This window comes from Suncus etruscus, chromosome 8 (genome assembly GCF_024139225.1).
Source record: "Suncus etruscus isolate mSunEtr1 chromosome 8, mSunEtr1.pri.cur, whole genome shotgun sequence".
Lineage (NCBI taxonomy): Eukaryota > Metazoa > Chordata > Mammalia > Eulipotyphla > Soricidae > Suncus > Suncus etruscus.
This window is the reverse complement of record NC_064855.1, coordinates 81,963,300-81,982,771: the sequence shown is the minus strand read 5'-3', so window position 1 is coordinate 81,982,771 and position 19,472 is coordinate 81,963,300. Positions and strand designations below refer to the sequence as shown.

Below are 19,472 nucleotides of genomic sequence, written 5' to 3'. Positions count from 1 at the left end.
CGTGTGTAAGTACACAGGCATGCATATAAAATAGCACTAAAGGGGATGAGATCAATTTATGGGTTTAAGTGAAATGTTTATACAAGTACCCATGGAATTATAATTTACAATGAAAAAGGCTGTTAGCTCGCAGCTGCAAAATTGGGTGTATGCTTGTAAGAACTAAAATTTAACCATGTTCTCTCAGGATGGAAATAAATTTTAATTAACTCTCATAAGTTTATCTGTAATATAAAACAAACGAAACTATTTTTTACTTGTCTTATAGCTATTCTCAATTCCTTAATTTTTGTGACAGAGACCAACAAACTAACTAAATAATGCTCTCCTATTAACTTTCTTTAACATGCCAAATCAGTTTAATTACACTTTCTATAAATAATCTATGCAAAATACTTCCCAGAACAGAATGCACTTTTCCTTCTGTGTGTGGCACATTTTAATACTTAAAAGCATTAGAACAGATGTTAGGTGCCTGCTAAACTTGTTTTCAGTTTTCTTTTATTTATATGTTAATGAGAATTTAATTACTTCATGAATACTTAAACAACCTGAGGGTGCCTGATATCATTAGCTTGAACATGACAAGCACCTCAAGTGACCACATGGGAAGAAAAAAATTGCTTTTAGTTTACTTGAAGACAGAGAGATGAATTCATTTCACCCCCTGCAATGTTTTACCTGACACGCAAAACTGAAAAAGTACAGACTCAATCTTGCTTCAGCACGACTGAAAGGATTTTAGCAAAGCACTCAAGAGCATAAATTCTTCCTATTTGGTTTTGCTTCAATGTCTTTTAATAACTTCTCTTGCTATACTCTACTTTAAAAATCTTACTTCTCTTGAAATTATTCTGTAAAATAAGCCACTCTATTTCATGTATTATTTCTATGGCAATCTTAGTAGCACTGAACACTTTAAGAATTATTTATAGCATTGAAGAATATTCTCTTAAACTGAATCAAAAGGGTTTATTTGACTGAACTGTAAAAAAAATTTGTAATGCAAATAGCATTTGTGATTTTTGGTTTAATATTTTTAGTATTACACATGGCAAGTTAGAAAATTTTCACTAATAATAATTAAATATAATTTCATAGATTTAGATAATGAATTTAAAAAGTCATGATCTGAGATTTTCTTTAAATCATGGTCTTAAAATACTATCAATACTAGATAATAAATACTAAATAAAATACTGAACAATACTAAAACAAGTTCCACAACTTTTTTTGCTTATTGCCCTTTATTTTGAGGGGGGGGATGCATTTCCAGTGGTGATAAGGGCTTACTCCAGATTCTGAGCTCAGGAATTACTTCAGTTGGTGATGAGGGGACAAGAGAAATTAACCCAGTTTAAGGCAAGTGTCCTACCCATATATTATTACTCTGGTCATTAATGACTTATGTATTTATTTATTTTTGTTTTGGGAACACTCCCAGTGGTACTCAGAGGTTCCTTCTGGCTCTGAGTGCAAAACTCTCTCTCTTGGAAAGCTCATAGGACCACATGGGATGCCTATGATTGAACCTTGATCAGTCAGTCTCATGCAGAGCAAACGCCCTACCCACTGTGCAATCTCTCTGGCCACTGTTTTTAAAAGAAAATTATTCTGTATCCTTCTAGAAATACAAGTTGAAATGTGTAAGTAAACATAAAGTACCAAGAAGCACACCCTGAATTACACTTCACGCTATTACTGTTCCCAGTCTTGGTCCAGTGCTACAACTCCATCAACACCCCCTGCCAACCTCTGACTCCACTTGGCAGTGTTAACTACTTTTGAAAACACCTTGGAAGTGCCAAAACATTTGTTTTCTCACACGTGAATTATTTTATCAATTACATACCATCTGTAATTCACGGGGAATTGTGAAGGCATCTAAAACGGAATTATGGAAAAGAAAACAAAAATTGCAATGTAAACAGTTACATTTTATAACCATTTTATTACCACGATTAATTTTGCTACAATTGCCCCTATTACTCTTGCAATCCTTAAATATTAATGAGATGTTCTGTTGCGCAGATTTGAGGTTGTTTCTCATTATCTTGTTTTTTCCTCTTCTGTAACTTATGAATAAAAAATAGATTGCATAAAGTATTTTTAAATCTATTAAAATAACTTATTATAAAATATTTTACAAAATAGTTTTTTGAATTAAGTGGTTGTTAAACTGATATTTTAATATTAAAATCATTTTTATTATAGTACCATAGTTTAAAATACATTTGAAGTCATTATTTTACAAGTGTAGAGCTACTATACTGATTTCAATGTATATTGAAACATATATTTCCTGTTTATTAAAATAGCAAAACAAAAAAACTTTAAATTTGACTTAAAATTAAGGGGTAAAAGCAGTGGCACAGTGGTAGGGCATTTGCCTTACAAAGTGGCTGACCTAGGACAGGTTTGATCCCCGGTGTCCCATATGGTCCCCCAAGGCAGGAGCAATTTCTGAGCAAATTGCCAGGAATAACCTCTGAGCATCACTGGCTGTGGCCAAAAAAACAAAAATAAATAAATAAAATTGACTTGAAATTAAAAATAAGATCAATTCAACCAAATCAACAATATTAATAAATCAGTTATCTAAGAGTCATGAATATAACTTATTATAGGGAAATTATATTATTTGTGTGAGACTCCCCAGTGCCACAAAAGAAATTTTAATATGTAGCTGTAAATAGTTTATTTAAGAATTGGAATTGATGAGAACTTTTAATAATGATATAATATTATTACTTTTCTAGACCACCTGATGGTGTTCAGGGCTTATTCCTGGCACTGTAACTAGGGATTGCTTCTGGAGAGCTCAGGAAACCATATGGAATTCCAGTCTTAGAAACTGTTACAGTCAGTCGTGTGCAAGGCAAGCAAGCACACTACATGCTGCATGATTGCTCAGGCCTTAAAACTATTTATTTAAGCCAATATATGTTGAAAGTATAAGAATTGTTTGTGTCAGATTTTAGTTCTGATTATAAGGTGAGTCAAGTTTTTAGTCTTAGGCTCACTTTTTGTAGTTGGTCATGACCTCAACTTCCTATCACGTACAACTGAAGCTTTGGTGACATTTCATGGCATCACAGTATTTAAGTGCTCTATGCTTCCTAAAATTCACTCGAATATTTCTCAAACTTAAACATTTTACATTGCTGATATCAATTTATAATATTTATATTACATAATTTAGATATATTATATATTATACATCTACAAAATAAATTCACTTAATGAATGAATAAAATAAAAATTTCATTTTTTAAAATGAAATTCAGTAATACCCAAATAAGAGCATTTTTAAGTGTAACTTAAAAAAGGAGAGATGAATATTAGGTTTTAAAAGTACTGAGGACTCTTAGAAATTCTATGAGAAGTTGTTTTTGGTGACTATATACCAAAGTGTATAAAGGCTGATAGAAAGGAACAAATAGATTATAAAAACATGCCATGGAAAAGGTGGAAAAATACTTAAGTTTCTGTGTCTCTGACAATTTTTAGATACCTATTTTATTTGGCATTTTAATAGTGGAGTCAAAAGATTTTAACAATGAAATGTGTACATGTTTTTTATTTTGACAGCAATATTCAGTTTCATTAAAGGCTGGCTCTTTCAGAAACCAGTTTGCTCCTCAATTTCTTTTGAAAAATTCATAATTTACCCTTTCTCAAAAGCACATACTTTAAATAATAATCATAGATCGCAGCTTTTGTTAAAAGATATGCTTCCTAATAATAAAAAATTTAAATATAGAAAGATAAAGTATAAAAACCTAAAAAGACAAATGAATAAAGCATTTTAGTTTACAGACCCTGAAGCTGAGGAGGAAACATTCATTACCTAGTGCTTATTTTGTCAAATGCTTCTTACTATCAGAATATTTTCATAATCACTGCTTTGTGAATGTTGAATAAATTCGCTCATCAAACACCATGATTTCAAAAGAAAATGAATGGACATTTATTACAAAATAATTAGAAAATATCCAGACATGGTTTAATACAATCAGAAACATCAATATTTAGTTGGTGTGCTACTTAATTTTTTTAAGTAAAGTAAGTCACTGTTTTGCAAAAGCTGAGAAATAGGTTTGATTTCTTTGTTAGCAATTTTATTTCAAAGATCTATCTGGTTCCCATAGCAAATAATATTTAGTCTCCACATGTTTTAGTTTTTTGTAGTCCTCTTTTATTATAGATTTTTAGCTTTATAATAGTGTGATCAGATGAGATTCCCAATAGGCCTTCAATTTGCATTGATCTGCTGACAATCACCTTATTTTTGAACATAAAATTTATTCTTGAAAACATTTTATGTATTCTTGAAAATAATTTTACTATAATGTCATTTGGGAAGAGTATTACTATGATGTTACCATAGTATTAATGTGTTTATTTTATCTCTCTTGGTATATATGTGACTGCTTTTTTATTTATTCTTTTTGTACTTAACTGTAAACAAGTGTAAATTCTTATTGATGAACTGTTTAGTTACTCTTTATATTTTCATTCATTTTTCTTTCATGGCTTAATCTCAACCTTTCAAGTTTATACTACCAGAATGTGTGTTTTTTAGTCTTTTACTTTGAGTCTGTTTTTATTTAAAGCTTAAATAATTCTCCAAATACTGCAAAAGTTGTTTATATTTTTTACTCCTTTATGCCATATTTGCATTCCTATTAATTGTAAACAGTAGGTATTAAGGAGATTATAAGAATATACAAATAATGCTCTATTCCTGTTTGACATTTAGGTGTTTTAGAAAATTTGTAATCCTTTTTTTCTTCAATCATCACTATGTCTGTTGTATTAATATTTTTTCATTAGTTTACTTTTTGTATCATTCTGAAAATTGTTTGCTAGTGTAAATATTTAAAAAACAATCTGTTTCAAAACTTTATAACCAAACTGGCTTCAGCAACACATATACTAAAATTGGAGTGATACAGAGATTAGCATAGCCTCTATATAAGTATGGCACAAAAAAACACTACATCTTCAAAATAATATGGCAATAAAAAAGTATTACTATAGGAATAGTGTTATAATTTATGAATAGAGGAGGATGGAATAAATCAATAGCTGCTATATTTCTTATGTCACTGAACATTTCTTCATAAAACTCTAATGGTAAATATATGATTCTATACAACATACTCATATACTCACTATGAGTATTTGCTAACTTCACAGAGTTATAGAATTTAAATAGTGCAGTCAATTAAAATTTGGAATATAACAAATAATAATGTATCTGCTATTGCCCATGAATATGGAGGGTTAGAAAATCTCCCTGGTGGTTATTATTAGAAAAAGTCACTCTCCTGATGTTTCCCTGACAACTAGGGCAGGGGTTCAAAATGACACAGAAGAGGAATGTTGCTTGGGTTTTAGTGATAAACTGCAGCCAAGGATCACCCTGACATCCAAGTTTATGTGACCATGTGTCACCAGGTATCAAATCTGGGTCCATTGTACATAGGCATGTTCCTTAACTTCTGTATTTTAGTTCTTCAACTCTGTCTATTTTGTTTGTTTTCTGGGTCACACCCTGGAGCGCTGAGGGGTGTCTCCTGGCTCTATGCTCAGAAATCGTGACTGGCAGGCTCTAGGGACCATAAGGGATGCTGGGATTCGAACCACAGTCCTTCTACATGCAAGGCAAATGCCCTACCTCCATGCTATATCTCCAGCCCCTCTGGTCTATTTCTTTATTAAAAATAAAATTAATAAAAATGCTATAATATAAAATGTGGTATATAAAAGAATGAGGATATGGATATTCTAGACTATACATATTTCATCCTAAAACAACTCTGAAAATAAAGTATTTTATTTTTGTAAAATAAATTTAGAAAATTAAGTATTACAAACGTCCTTAAAAATATGGGAGGGATAAAAGTACTGAAAGCCTCTCTTTACCGGAACAGGAAAGATTCTTGGAGAATTGTATCTAAACATGTGGGATGACATAGACATTCAAAATTTACTTTGCATGTCCCAGGTGAGTATTTAGAAGAGATAAGCAATTATCTTCCAAATTAGCTGAAACTGAGCTTTCTTAAAAGGTTCATGTAAATGCTAATTGTGAGAGAAATGCTGCAATCATAAATGCGCTGGCTCCTTAGAGCCTAAGTCTATTAAGAGGTTTTCAAATACCGCGCTCCAAATTATTGGTTGGTAATGTAGCTCTGATTTACAAGGGCAAATTTTTAGATGACCCATTTGAAAAAGAAGGAAGATTTACTCTTGGTAGAATACCTTCTGATTTTCTTGAGTAATCTACAATGTGCAAGATGTTTCTAAATGAATAAAGTTGTTAGTACTCTAGTAAAATTAAATATAGAGTGGAATTAAACTATTATGAAATGCAAATGGATAAAATATATTAAATATAGGTCATATTGAGACATTTCTCTTTCATGTAAGTGTATTCCTGCAGCACTGAGCTTTTATTCAAAAAAATCATTTGACTTGTGTTACCTTATTCAAAAGTTCAGAATTAACAAATATTGGTAATATTGGTGACAAGTGGATGAAAAACCTGAATATTCATTTACTATTGGTAGGTATGTAAACTGGTTCAATCTCTGTGGTAAGCAACATAGGATTTTTTTTTTTTTTTTTTGGTTTTTGGGCCACACCCGGCGGTGCTCAGGGGTTACTCCTGGCTGTCTGCTCAGAAATAGCTCCTGGCAGGCACGGGGGACCATATGAGACACCATTGGGATTCGAACCAACCACCTTTGGTCCTGGATCGGCTGCTTGCAAGGCAAACGCCACTGTGCTATCTCCGGGCCCGCAACATAGGATTTCTTAAAATACAAAATGTGGAACTATCATTTGATTCTAAAATTTAAGATCTTAAGAATCATTCATTACAGAGGACATAAACATATATTTACTGCAGCTTGTGTTTACAATAGTTAATACTTGGGATAACGCAAATGCCCAATAAGTTACAAACATTAAAAAAAGTTGTGTTCTATATGCGTACTAAAATATTATTTTGATTTAAGAACAGATGACTCCCTAATGGAAAAAAAAACAACAACGATGGTTGTGTTAAGCAAAATAAGTCAGGGAATGATGGATAAAGATTGAATTTCACTCATATTAGAAATTAGAACAAACTTGTAAACTTGGATGACAAATTTGTGGTTAATAGTATTATGTGAAAAGAAAAAAAGTAAAAGAAATTTTTCCTAAGTACTATGACATAAAGTTGTTGGCACTGTGATGATAAGCAACTCTATGCCCAAAAACCATATAAATATTTACACTTGTAAAATAATTTCAAGGCAATTACAATTAAAAAGCAAAAATCAGAGGCTCTGGAAAATAATATAAATAAATAATTTAATAGACTAAAGAGCATATAATTTACTATAGGTAATTCTTAGACTGCAATATTTTAACAAAAACTATTTCCTTCTGTTGAACCTGACCTTTAAGAAGCAGATCTTTTTTCTAAACGTCAAGTTTTCCAGAAGATTTTCTATTTTTTCCTTAACAGAGGAAAGACTAATTTTTATAGAGGTAAAATTAAACAGATATCAAAACTAAATGGCAATACTGATTATTAAAAATCTAATATATTTTAAGAATAGATCTAGTTTCCATATTTTGCAACAGTTGTATAAAACTAATTTTCATGGCATCTATCACAATAAAAATAAACATTATACATTTTCACAATCCCACATAAAACACTTAATAACTGTAGGATAGGATATACTTTATACTCACAATGATAAAGAGGAAATTTGAGCACATTTTCCCCTAAGGAAATTGTTTTTCAATGGGAATTGCTATCTTATAAAAAAAGAAAATCATCTAAAACTCCTACTACATTTTATTCTTCGAGTGATCATCTGTAGTACAGACACAAAATAATTTATTTTACTCTCAAAACTAACTTTATTTTAATTAAACATTATAATTAAAGTATACATTAATTTAATAGACATTTAATTAAATATATAGCTATAATTTTAAATTTATCTTGTAATTATAAAAAACTAATTTTGATTATATTGTTGAGAACTTATATAGTAGAGCTTTTATTTCTGTAAATGTCTCATAGCTACAACATTAAATTAAAAATAATTCCATGAATAAGAGCCAATTTTTAAGTATCCCTTTCTTTTCCAATCAAATTAATTCAATGCAAAATTTAACAATTGAATGTTAATAATAACTCTCCCTTTTTGGGTTCAATTCATATGCACCTCACACATTGACACATTATTCATTGCTTTGAAAAAGAAAATGAAAAAAAAAACCAATGGACCATAAAGAATAAGGAATATTTTCTTTTGGCAAGAAAAGAACCCTTTTCAAGAAGTGTAGAAGATATATTTCTTATCATACTTCTTTTATTTCTACAATGATTTTCTTACAGCAGAATATAATGCCTAGTACCAGTGCTCAATTTCAATAAGGACTATGTGGTCAACTACTTTAATTTTTCTTTATAAGTAGTCACATTTTGGAATTAAAATACATGTCATTTAAAACAAGGATCTTGTTAAATATACCTTTGATCTGTGCAAAAACCAAGATTGCTATATACAGATGACTGGTTGTTACAAACAGGACAAGATAGTACACATCCCGGGACCAACAACAACAATGAAAATCTGTAACCTAGCATTAGGTCTACAATCTGTTCAACAAACAAGATCTCCAATTCCAGAGGTCTGACTGAGACAACCGTAAGTGAACGGGTCTTCCGGAAACATAACTAAAGACTCTGTCCCAGGCTCCATCCTAGGAGTAACATAATGACCAAGAACATCAACTACAGAAGATGAATTAAAACAACACTGAAGAAGCAGAACTGCTAGAATCACAAAGAAAGCCTTCATCATTAGCTCCATTCCTTGAGCTGCACAGTCACCAAGATCTCTAGATACAGAGGACTGATTTTACCATCCATGACGAAGTAGAAGTCTTCCATACACCACAAAAGCACCCGAGGGGAGAGTAAATGATCATGCAAGGAGTCTATAGTTAATCCCATGACAGTATACTTCAGGGACTGAGAAACCCTGTATCTCCTAGGCCAAGGGAATTCCCTCTATAATATCCCCAATAGTTACTGTGCCTATGCAGGGGGAAAAAGAAAAAAAAAAGGAAAATAAAGCACAAAATAATAATTTTCCACATATATATTGATTGATTGATTGATTGATGGGGTTTTTTTTTTTGACATCCTTATTTTGGTGTAGATATTGAAGTTGATGTCTCCTTTTTTATTTTATATTATTTTATCTTATCTTTCTCTTTCTTTTTGCACTCCAACATGATTTGAATTCAAAAACGAGACTATTGTGTGGTGCTTCTCTTTATTGCTGTAGGGCTCACTGGATATTTAATTTGACATTTATTTTTGTATTGTTATGGTGTTTCAATTACCTTATTCAAGTCCTCTCTCAAACTGAGGCTGATAGCCACTAGAAGGACTCCACCCATTTTCAGCATATTTTTATTATTTTTTTTATTTTTTTTGCTTAATCTTTACCCCATTCTATTGCTTTTCTTTCCCTCAAACAAAACCACATAACTTGATTTATCGAGCTTAGCCTCTCAAATAGAGGGAGAAACAAAGGAGGGCACCAGGACCAAACAGATGTATGATCACTGATAGTAAGCTAGACAAAGAGGGGACCACCTACTCTAGCAGCCCGGGGAGTGATGGTGGGGGATATGGGTTGCAGAAAGGGAACGGGGAAGGGGGGAGTACAAATTTGGTGGTGGGTATTCCCCTGATTCAATGTTAATATGTACCTAAAATACTAATGTGAAAGATATGTAAGCCACCATGATCAAAATAAAAATTTAAAAAAAATGTAAACTAAAGAGAAATTTCAAAGTAAAAAAAAAAAGAAAAATTTTCACAAGTATCTAACAAGTATGATTTCAGATTATCTATCAAAAATTTTATTAAAATTATTCAGTATCATTTAAGATTATTTAATATACGATAGAGAGACTGGAGTGATGGTACAACAGGTAGTGGACTTGCATTGCGTGTGGCTTACTTTGACCTCCAACACTCCATGTAGTCTTCTGACCACTGCAAGCAATGATTCTTGAGTGATTGTCAGATATAAGTCCTCAACAACTCCAAGTGTAACCCTAAATAAAATATAAATTAATTAAATAGAATCTTAAGAGTCGAAAAAAATAGAAAACAAAATATATTTTGGAAAAATCCAAATCTAAAATTCCTTAAAAATGGCATCACATTAATTATAATTTGAATATGGAAGTTTTGGTTTATAGCAGTTAAGTATATATACATCTATATGTATAATTTTTATGTCCTAAATAACATCTTGAATTAAGCCCCAAAATATAAAGGTAATCTGATTCTTTATTCTTTCATAGTAACAACTAACTAGATTTCAAAATTAGAGACAAGAGATCAAACTTATAATGAAAATCACAGTAATGTTAACTGACAGCTAATTAATAAGAGGACAATGATTTATAGTGAAATGTAATGACACATTTGGAATGTCCAGGTAGAAGCAATTTATAACAATATGGAATAATAGGTTTACAAGAGATCTCATTGGCCATCTAGTTTACTCTCATTAGAGAAAAGAAATGAAAAGAATCAGATGTTCAGGATTTTGGGTAATATCTAAACAAGTTAATGACAAAAACAACATGTGTCAAGTTCAGTGTATTTTTATCATATTAAAAAGGAGATTACCTTAGAATTTTTAGGAACTGTTTACATAAAATAATTTGAGACTTTATAAGAATTTTTTTTGGGGGGGCGACACCCTGCAGTGCTAAGAGGTTACTCCTGGCTGTCTGCTCAGAAATAGCTCCTGGCAGGCATGGGGGACCATAGGGGAACCAACCACCTTTCTTGCAAGGCAAACACCGCTGTGCTATCTCTCCGGGCCCAAGACTTTATAAGAATTTGAGATTTGAAAGTGGCTCAGTTTTCTGGGGCCGGGCGGTGTCGCTCGAGGTAAGGTGCCTGCCTTACCTGCGCTAGCCTAGGAGACGGGCCGCGGTTCGATCCCCCGGCGTCCCATATGGTCCCCCAAGCCAGGAGCGACTTCTGAGCGCATAGCCAGGAGTAACCCCTGAGCGTCACCGGGTGTGGCCCAAAAACCAAAAAAAAAAAAAAAAAAAGAAAGTGGCTCAGTTTTCATTGGGTAAAAGTGTGTTTTATAAAATGTAATTATTTTATTTAGTTACTTGATATTAAGTTTATATCTATTATTTATTATAGGCAAGCAGTATTTTCAATTGACTGAATGAACAGAAACAAGAGAAATGACTCTTAAAGTTACTTCACAGTCATAAATGTGAAGAGAAAAAAGGTTTGGAGTGGGAATTAGATAGTCATTTAATAATAACAATGATGAGGGGTGGTAGTGGTAGTACAGTAGTAGGGCGCTTGCCTTGCACATGGCTGACTCAGGACAGATCTTGGTTCCATCTCTGGTGTCTCATATAGTTCACCAAGCCAGGAGGGATTTCTGAGCACATAGCCAGGAATAACCCCTGAGCGTCACTGGGTGTGGCCCAGAAACCAAAATAAAAAAAAATAGTAATAATAATAACTATGAGAAATAGAATATGTTGTGGCATAACCTGGTTAATCAATTAATAACTAGCTTTATAATAAAAAAGTACATGATGAAAAGAAAATTAACTGTACTATTAGTTTAATCATGTCAAGAATAAAGATTTCTAGAAGTACTTCATGAAGACAAATAATAGAATTTAAATGTATAAAATTGACAAATGTCTTTCATTAATTATTTGATCAGGATTTAAATTAAATATTTTAAGTAAAATTTTATTATTATTAAATTATAATTCATTACTTCATATTTATATCTTGTTTATATTATCAAATATACATATAATTATGTATATAAAATCAATATAAAATACATATAATTAATTGTTCTTGAGTTTAAGCACTGGATAATTATATTTAAAATATAATATTTTAGAAATACTATTCCAAATAGTACCAAGAAGAAACGAGCAATTAATTTGTAAATTATTCATCTCAAATATGTAACATGAAATACCTTTAGAAACTGCTACTATACATTCAAGCTTGTCTTTTTAAAATTATTTATATTTTAATAATAAGTATGATAATTCAATTTTGTCATATTGAAAATCATTTTAATATTTTAACAATTGTTTTGTCATCTTTTATAAATTGTGAAAAATACAGTGGAATATATATTTGTTAAGCATTAGTAAATATAAAATTTTAGGTTGCTGAAAGATATAAATTGACATAATATTGAATATTACACAGAATCATTAAATTTAAATAATGCAAAAATAAGAAACATATAGATAAGTCTTATACAAAAATCAAATAAATAAGGGGATCAAAGAGATAGTACAGCTGGTAGATCTTTTTTCCTTGGTATGGGTTATGTGGGGTTCAGTTCTGTTCATCTCATATAATCATTTGAACTGCCAAGTGCAAAGCCACGAGTAACTCTTGAACAGCAACAAATATGGCCTTTCCAATAAATAACAACAATAATTAATTATTAATACATGAGTTCTATTTTGTCATCTTATCATTAGGTCTGAATCATAAAGTGTTGTTTCACAGAGGAGATATATTCCATTCTTTGATAATCAAGTGTTACATAAATCAAAGTTAAAAGGGTCGGAGAGATAGCACAGCGATAGGGCATTGGCCTTGCAAGCAGCGATCTCAGAATGGAATGTGGTTCAAATCCTGGCATCCCATATTGTCTCCTGTGCCTGCCAGGCGTGATTTCTGAGTACAGAGGCAGGAATAACCCCTGAGTGCTGTCAAGTGTGTCTCCAAAACAAAAATCAAACAAAACAATCAAAGTTAAATTTTAAGTCTGTTTAATATATATGAAAATATTATTACTCTACAATAAGTTGTTCATAGAATGGAATTGTGTTTAAATATTTCTTCACTTGGATTATGCTTTTTAGTATTTTTATTGTGATGAATTATGGTAAAATTACAAGTATTATTACTGACCAGTAGTAATAATAAAATAAATCTTATCTTGAATTTTATAAACAATGCTTAAATATTATTACTAAATATATAATCTATAAAGTAGAATACATTGGAAATAGATGCTCTTGCTGCATGTATGTTTAGATCCATTTAAACATGTGTATCACTTGTTTCTTAGGCCATATAGCTAAGTATTTAGTTCACCCAAATGGACAAGTATAAAAGCCAGAGATTAAATATAAAATAATCTGACAGTAAAGCATGTTCGTAGTCAATAGATCATTGGGTTAGTCTAAAGTCATGTAAGAAGGAAAGCTAAAGAAAGAAATAATTAAAAATAAAGTTTTTACACTACGTACATATTTTTAATTTGACTGAGTTGAATATTTTACACTTCATGACAAAAATCAGATGCTTGTGCAATGTCAGAATTTACTAGAATAGGTATCAGTTCAATCAAGATCAAAAAGACAGATAAATATGAAGCTTCTGGTGAATGTTACATATATTATATTAATTGATTTAAAAAAATTACACTCAAAGCATATTGTTTCATTAGTTCTGTGTAGGAAAATATTTTACTAACTTTAGAATTTAAAAAATAGTTTATTTTTCCAGTTTGTAACCTTTTGGCCCTTATGAGGTGTATTTAATGTGCATTTTAGGGTCTTGTGATGAAAATTGAGATTACATTTGTCACAGAAATTCTGCTTTTTGGAATATACATGATATTCACTCTCCCCATCCTTAGAAGAAAATGGAGAAAATACACTTTAGTCCTATGTTTCTGCAAAATATACACAAAAGCCTAAACCTGAAAATTCCTAAATTTACCAAGAATAGATGACTTGATAAATCATTTATGGTACACAGACACAATGGACTATTGCTTGTCTATAAAAACAGATGAAATAATTCAGTCTTCTGCTATTTATAGAGAATTTGAGATTATTTTGCTGAGTGAAGTTACTTATAAAGAGAGATTCTCATTTGCCTTGCATGTAGAAGGATGGTCTTTGGAATCCCAGCATCCCATATGGTCCCCTGACCCTGCCAGGAGCGATTTCTGAGCGTAGAGCCAGGAGTAACCCCTGAGCGCTGCTGGGTGTGACCCCCCAAAAACAAACAAAAAATAGAGAGATTCTGTTTCCCAATGATCATTACCACATATAGGATATAAAGAAACATCATATTAGAATTTTAAAAAATGACAAAAAAATTGAAATAAAGAACATGAGTACATGAGAACTTGTATTCAGTAGGATACATGCCACTGAAGGGAGCAGGGTGACAAGACAGAGAGGGGAAATAATTATAATGTAGGGAAGCATCACACTTGATAAAATGTTGTTTAAAACCTTATCAGCAACCGGGGCCGGGTAGGTGGCACTGGAGGTAAGGTGTCTGCCTTGCAAGCGCTAGCCAAGGAAGGACCGCGGTTCGATCCCCCGGCGTCCCATATGGTCCCCTCAAGCCAGGGGCGATTTCTGAGCACATAGCCAGGAGTAACCCCTGAGCGTCAAACGGGTGTGGCCCAAAAACCAAAAAAAAAAAAAAACCTTATCAGCAACCACTTTGTAAGAATATATGTATATATGCTTATATATTATATATGTATAATAGGAATACTGTTAGAAATGAGGTATTCATAAATAGAAGGAAGTCTACATGGTTGAAGGACAGGTCTGAACAATATAGCATAAAACCCAATCATGAATAACTTTGTAATTTCCTGATAACTAACAAAATGAATAAATAAAAATGTTTGATACTCTGCCTAATTTTGGGGTGATCTCTTTTCAATCTATATTTTAAATAAGTAAGAATATTTAGGGATGATATGAGTGAATTTGATACTAAGAATTCTGAAGATATAATCAATCAATCATAACCAATGAAACAATATAATTTCTGTGTGCTTCAGTGCCAAACAGGGCTTACTCCTGACTCTGCAAACCTGTATCTTTCCTGGAGGAGCTCATATGACCTTTTGGTATGTCAGGGATCAAACCCAGGTCAGCAGTTAGTAAGGCAAACACCATACCTGCTTGCTGGCTCCTAAAATGATAAAAATTCTTAAATGAGACTGATGAAAATATGTATGTCAGTAGTTTTTCTGAAAACTTCACATTAAATCAGGGGTCTCAAACTCAATTTACCTGGGGGCCGCAGGAGGCAAAGTTGGGGTAAGGCAGGGCCGCATAAGGGATTTCACACACAAAAAAATAATCCTCAAACGTCATTATTAACAGTTTTAATTATTTCTTCTGAACATGAATAGAACATTGAGTGAAGATCATAAACAGTTCTTCTGAACATGGCATCTTTTGCCTATTCCTTGCTGCCAGAGACTTGACAGCACTTCTCACAAATCTGAACCACATTTGGCTTTAGAGAGGAAACAATTGAGACCCTCAGTATGGCTTGAAGATGATCATCATTAAGTCTAGACCTGTACTTTGACTTATTGAAGTTCAATGTGGAGAATAACTTTTCACACAAATATGTGCTCCCAAAAAGGTACATGGTGCAATTGAACATTCGGGAAAGCTCAGGGAAGCTGTGGGGGGCAATTCTCTCAAAAATTGCCCATGAATGTCTGCTTTTCCACTAATCTCCTTGAAGTTGGCTTTGAAATCAGAGTTGCATTACAGGTTAATGAGCTCCATTTGAAGCACAGGAGGGACATCTTACACATCAAAGGAAAAGTAGTCCACAAAAATTTGGAAAGTGGCTCTGTGCTTTTTGAAGTCTGCAAATCTGTGATCAAATTCCTTCTGTAGCTTAAAAATAGCATCAACATATTTCTCACCACTAAATGGTATGCCTGCATCCACAGATCCTTGCATGCTGGGAAATGGCAAAGGTTTGTCTGAGAGAGCTGAGATATCCATAACACAAGTTTTGTGGAGAATGCTCTCACGTTGTCATAGGCAGCACTGATAAGCTGCCCCTGGCCTTGTAACATCTTGTTTAGTACATTCAGCTTATGTGTGATGTCAACAAGAAAAGCTAAGTCCATGAGCCATTTGTGATCACTCAACTCAGAAACAGCATTCCCATCCTTCTCCATGAAGACTTTCACTTCTTCTCCCAACTCAAAAATATTGTCAAGACATTTCCCCTGCTGAGCCAACATACCTCGGTGAAATAGAGCACATCTCCATATTTTGACTCCATTTCCTCTAAAAAAAAAGCACGAAACCTCCTATGTTTTAAGCCCCTGAATCTGATTTGGTTGATGCACTTCACAACAACAGACATCACATTGTCACACGGCAGGCATTTACTGCAAAGGGCCTGCTGATGGATAACGCAGTGAAGAGCATGGCCTTCTCTACACCTTCAAGTTTTTTTTGAACAAGTGCCACCAGTCCATTTTTCCTCCCTGTCATCGATGGCACTCCATCGGTTATTATTCCAACAAACCTCTTCCATGGCAAACCTGTATTCTCAATGGCATCACACAGATGCTGAAATATCTCATTAACGGTGGTCTGGCCATGCACTGGAATTATTGTGAGCAGCTCCTCTGTCAATTCAAAATTGCAGTCAACACCATGGACATAAGTTGTGAGCTGCGCAGTGTCTGTTATATCTGTTCCCTCATCAAGAGCAACTGAGTATGCATCAAAACATTTGGCTTTTTCAAACAGTTGATGATAAATGTCACTTGACATGTCAGAAATGTGCTCTGCCACAGTTTTGGCAGAAAGGCTGATTTTGCTAAACTGACCTTTCTTTTCTGGACAGATAATATTTGCAGCCTGTAACATGCATTTTTTAACAAACTTTTTTTGTGACTAGCTTCCCTGCCTTAGCAGTCATCTCACTAACCATGTAACTAGCTTCGACTGATGCAACATTCTCTTTGGTTGCTTTCTTTCTTTTTTTTTTTTTTTTTGGTTTTTGGGTCACACCCGGCAGTGCTCAGGGGCTACTCCTGGCTGTCTGCTCAGAAATAGCTCCTGGCAGGCACGGGGGACCATATGGGACACCGGGATTCGAACCAACCACCTTTAGTCCTGGATCGGCTGCTTGCAAGGCAAACGCCACTGTGCTATCTCTCCGGGCCCTTTGGTTGCTTTCTTGAAGAAATCTTGTTGCCTCATTAGACATGCTTTTTAAGACTGGCAACCCTCTTGGCTCTCTCATTTCCTTTATTTTGCACATTCCTCAGCATGTTTATTTGAATAATGGTGTTTCAAGTTGTATTCCTTGTTCACTGCAACTTTCTCTGAGCAAATAAGACATGTGGGGATGCCTCTGTGCTCAACGAAAAAATACTTTTCCTGAAATTGTCTGTGCTCGTCATCAATCTTTCTCTTCACTGCAGACTTTGATGAAGTCATAATGAAGTATGACAAAATTTAATTCTGTAATAAACTTCTCTCCCTTCTCTCCCTTAGGCCTCCGATAATGCAAGGGAGAGCGGGCAGGAGCAGCGGAAATGACCTCTGCACTAGGCACAAAGTATTTGCTATTATTCAATTACTGAATATTTGCAATAAAAAAAATCGCATTAGTAAGAAAAGGGAACTGCTCAGGGTATTCGAATGTTTAATGCGATTTTTTCTCACTAATGCTATTTTTATTGTGATTATTCGGTAAGCAAATAATTGCAAATACTGCAGGTCACAAAATGTTGTCCAGAGGGCCACAAACGGCCTGCGGGCCACGAGTTTGAGACCCCGGAAATGATTCTGTAGTATCTCCATGTTGGTCCTGGATTCTTACTTATGATGATTCTCATTTCCTTTTTTGTTTGTTTTTTTTTGGGGGGAGGGGCACCCCCATTTGATGCTCAGGGGTTATTCCTGGCTAAGCGGTCAGAAATTGCCCCTGGCATGGGGGGGACCATATGGGATGCCGGGGATCAAATTGCGGTCCTTCCTTGGCTAGCGCTTGCAAGGCAGGCACCTTACCTCTAGCACCACCTCTCCAGCCTCGAGGATTCTCATTTCTGTCCAATGTTTCTGTACCATTTTTTTCATTCACTATTACTTTCTATTATGTTTCCTTATGTTAAGTTGCTACTTCAATGTACTTCTTACCTTTTTTTTTTTGGTTTTTGGGCCACACCCGGCGTTGCTCAGGGGTTGCTCCTGGCTGTCTGCTCAGAAATAGCTCCTGGCAGGCACGGGGGACCATATGGGACACCGGGATTCGAACCAACCACCTTTGGTCCTGGATCGGCTGCTTGCAAGGCAAATGCCACTGTGCTATCTCTCCGGGCCCTACTTCTTACTTTTTAACTACACATTTTCTCTAAGTGTATTTCCTTCCTTAATTCCCAATAATTTATCTGACAAAACATGTTTTGTTAATTAATATTTCTATCAGCAATGTATTATTGTGCATTACATGCTTTTTATTGGTTTGTTGCTATTGCTATATTTTTCCTAAGTGACTTCACTGTTCTAAAGAATACTCACTATATAAAATCTCTAACCTACTAACAAAACCACATTATTCTCCATTTCTTTGAACTTGTTGATATATTAGTTTATCTTGAGATACATCTCTCATGACTCATTAAATAATTATATTCTTCAGAGTTTTAATTTTATCTCTCTAGCACCTTAGAGAGCATATTTATTTCAGGTAGTGATGTACATTTTCATTCAGTTTATTAACTACCTGATAATTGTTTCTGTGAAGAAAGTAGAGAAAATTTTTCAAAAATCTGTAACTTTTGCTTGTTTGTTTGCTTTATTGTTATAGTTGTTTAATTTTGTCCTGTCAAAATATTCCAATTAATATCAGGTATATTATTTGTTGGAGAAAGAAAAATTCATTACATGCATATGAAAACATCACAAAGACAGTAGAAAAATACACACACAAATACTCACACATGCATCCAGAAAGGTTAAGCAACTCAAGAAGAAATATGTCCACAAAATGAGAAAGGGTGACTCATTTGATGAAAACCAGTTATTTTGTAATTATATTGTTAATTTTCAATAAGTCAAATTAGCTTTGGATAAAAAAGTTATTTCTGGTAATAAATGCACATGTAGCACTATATATATATATATACATATATATATATACATATATATATATATATAGCACTCCAGATTTGTATTCTGCTGAGAAGTGTGTGGCAATCTTTAATTTTTACAATATAAGTGAGAGTTTATGTAATCAATCTAGCTTCACTGCAATATGTTTAGTTGTAATAGCTCTTCTCCATTATTTGTGCCTCATCCAATTTACTCCCGTGTCTTCATAACTTTCTTATGGAGTATTGCCTTTTTTTTGGTAAGGAATTTTATTCTATTTTCAGAACTAAGGTTGAAGAACTTTTCTGTGTGAACTTTATTTGAATTTTTTTTATTTTCCTGTAAATGGCAGTGTGAGTTTAATCTTGAATTTTATCCATTTTTGTTTGTTTTTGAGAAATATGACTCTAGAAAAAATATAATAATGTCTAACCATGATTAAT

At 33.2% G+C, this 19,472-nt stretch overlaps 1 pseudogene; it reads left to right on the top strand.

The window, feature by feature from the left end:
• The first annotated feature begins 4,917 nt into the window (after positions 1-4,917).
• Positions 4,918-5,018, top strand: LOC126017198 (uncharacterized; annotated as a pseudogene).
• The last annotated feature ends 14,454 nt before the right edge of the window (positions 5,019-19,472 follow it).